Below are 2,500 nucleotides of genomic sequence, written 5' to 3' on the forward strand. Positions count from 1 at the left end.
CTCTCTCTCTCTCTCTCTCTCTCTCTCTCTCTTCCTATCACCTGGTGTCCTAGCAAAAAATATAGATATAATCACATAATCAATACACACACATACAAGCAACGAATCTAAACGCAAACCTCATCAGGCATTCTTATAACAATTACCCTCATAGATATCGCAACGGGTATCCATAACTGACAAACGCGGGCGCCTTAACAGATACCAAATCAGGTGGTGCCGCAGGTGACCTGACAGATGCTGCAGGTGTCCTAACAAATGTCACAGTGGGCGTCCCAGCCGGGCTGCAGGTGACCCCAAGAAAAGGCACAGGTGGGCTAGCAGACGCCAAGCCTTTTGTGTGCGAGCAGGTGCAAGGATGCCGGGCGCCTGGGTACGTTTGGATAACTGAAGGACGAAGGGAAGAGGAAGAGGAGGAAATATGAGGATAAAGAAGAAAAAAAAAGAAGAAGAAGGAGAAGCAAAGGGAGAATAAGAATTAATAAAAAATCTAAGGAGAATAAGAAAAGAAGAAAGAATGGTGGTGGTGGTGGTGGAAGTAGTAATAGTAATAGTAATAGTAATAGTAATAGTAGTAGTAGTAGTAATAGTAGTAGTAGTAGAGTAGTAATAGTGTAGTAGTAGTGGTAGTAAGAAGTAGAAGAGGAGGAGGAGGGAAGGAGCGAAAGGAACAGGCGTATGTATAGGGTAAAGGATACATATTCATGGCGACCTCAAGCTGGGTCACCGTTGTTACCAGAGGGACGTCCAAGGGTTCCGCACCTGTCCTTACTGTCTTCGTCCCCTCGCTCTCGCTTTCTATTCCTTATCTCTCTCTCTCTCTCTCTCTCTCTCTCTCTCTCTCTCTCTCTCTCTCTCTCTCTCTCTCTCTCTCTCTCTCTCTCTCTTTCTCTCTCTCTCTTTCTCTCTCTCTCTCTCTCTCTCTCTCTCTCTCTCTCACTCTCTCTCTCTTTCTCTCTTTCTCTCTCTCACGTGATAATTGGTGATGATGATGATGATAATGATGATGATAATGATGATAATGATAATGATGATGATGATGATGATGGTGATGATGATGATGATGATGATGATGATGGTGATGATGATGATGATGATGATGACGATGGAGACGAAGACGACGACTGTAACATCGACGACAATGATTTTAACGAGACGAGGATAAAGAAGAGAAGCAAGAAAAAAAGGAGGGTAATAATCACTGAGAGAGAAAAAAATACGAACAAACTATACAGCAAAACCAGGAAAAAAGAGGTATCAAAACAAACCAAGACACGACCAAAACAATCAAAACCCAAACCACACCAACAAACAGTAGCCAAAAAACAAACAAACATGGTCAGCCGAAGCCAAACTCGAAGGGAAATCCGATACGATTTTTGCAGCAGGTCCACCGAGCTCAAGGTCGAGGGAGAGACTAGCCCTTCCGTCGTCCTCCTCGAACTTGAGCTCTTGTGGGGAAAGGGCGGACATGGTAAAACGAGAGAGGGGAAAAGAGGTCGAAGTGGTCGCTCTTCAATGAGATGACGTTAGCGCGTGTAGTGTGTGAGCGATTGGTATATACGCGTGATAGTGTGGTGTGTAAGTGATTGGTATATATGTGTGATAGTGTGGCGTGTAAGTGATTGGTATATATGTGTGATAGTATGGTGTGTAAGTGATTGGTATATATGTGTGATAGTGTGGCGTGTAAGTGATTGGTATACACATGTGATAGTATGGTGTGTAAGTGATTGGTATATATGTGTGATAGTGTGGCGTGTAAGTGATTGGTATACACATGTGATAGTATGGTGTGTAAGTGATTGGTATATATGTGTGATAGTGTGGCGTGTAAGTGATTGGTATATACATGTGATAGTATGGTGTGTAAGTGATTGGTATATATGTGTGATAGTGTGGCGTGTAAGTGATTGGTATACACATGTGATAGTATGGTAAGTGATTGGTATATACGCGTGACAGTGTGGCGTGTAAGTGATTGGTATACGCGTGTAAGTGATATATGTGTGATGGTGCAGAGTTTATATTGTGCTGGGGAGAGGCATATGTTTGATATATAATGAATTTAACATATGTTAGTGAAAATAGAGACGAAAAAGATAAAAGTGGTAATAGGAGGTGGTGTTAGCGTATGTGTGGTGTATGTGATTGGTATGCATGTGTAGAATTTGCGTTGTGCTGAGATACGTGTGTAATATAGAATAAATCTAACAGGTGTAGCTTATGTGTTTTCAATACGGAAGGAAAAATAATGTAAATTTGAGATAGATGTCTAAATATTCAGCATTCCGTCCGCTTATGTGGATTTATTGAAGTACAACATTCTGTAGAAAAAAAATATATATACAGGAAGAGTTACTGCGATTTCTCTTTTCTCTCTATTCATTGTAAAAAAAAGTCTGTATCACAGCAAATAAAAAACAAACAAAAATCATCAAAGGCCTAATCGGGGGAAGATTCGATGTGATAAAACAAAATAAAAATACATTTCCGACTC

At 41.0% G+C, this 2,500-nt stretch overlaps 1 protein-coding gene across 2 annotated transcripts in view; it reads right to left on the bottom strand.

The window, feature by feature from the left end:
* The window catches only part of LOC122266025 (uncharacterized), a 244,772-nt gene that overhangs the window by 213,333 nt on the left and 28,939 nt on the right, over nucleotides 1–2,500 (bottom strand). The window lies entirely within an intron of this gene.

This window comes from Penaeus japonicus, unplaced genomic scaffold (assembly GCF_977035675.1).
Source record: "Penaeus japonicus unplaced genomic scaffold, GWHDUDI00000001_assembly GWHDUDI00000014, whole genome shotgun sequence".
In the NCBI taxonomy this organism is placed as follows: domain Eukaryota; kingdom Metazoa; phylum Arthropoda; class Malacostraca; order Decapoda; family Penaeidae; genus Penaeus; species Penaeus japonicus.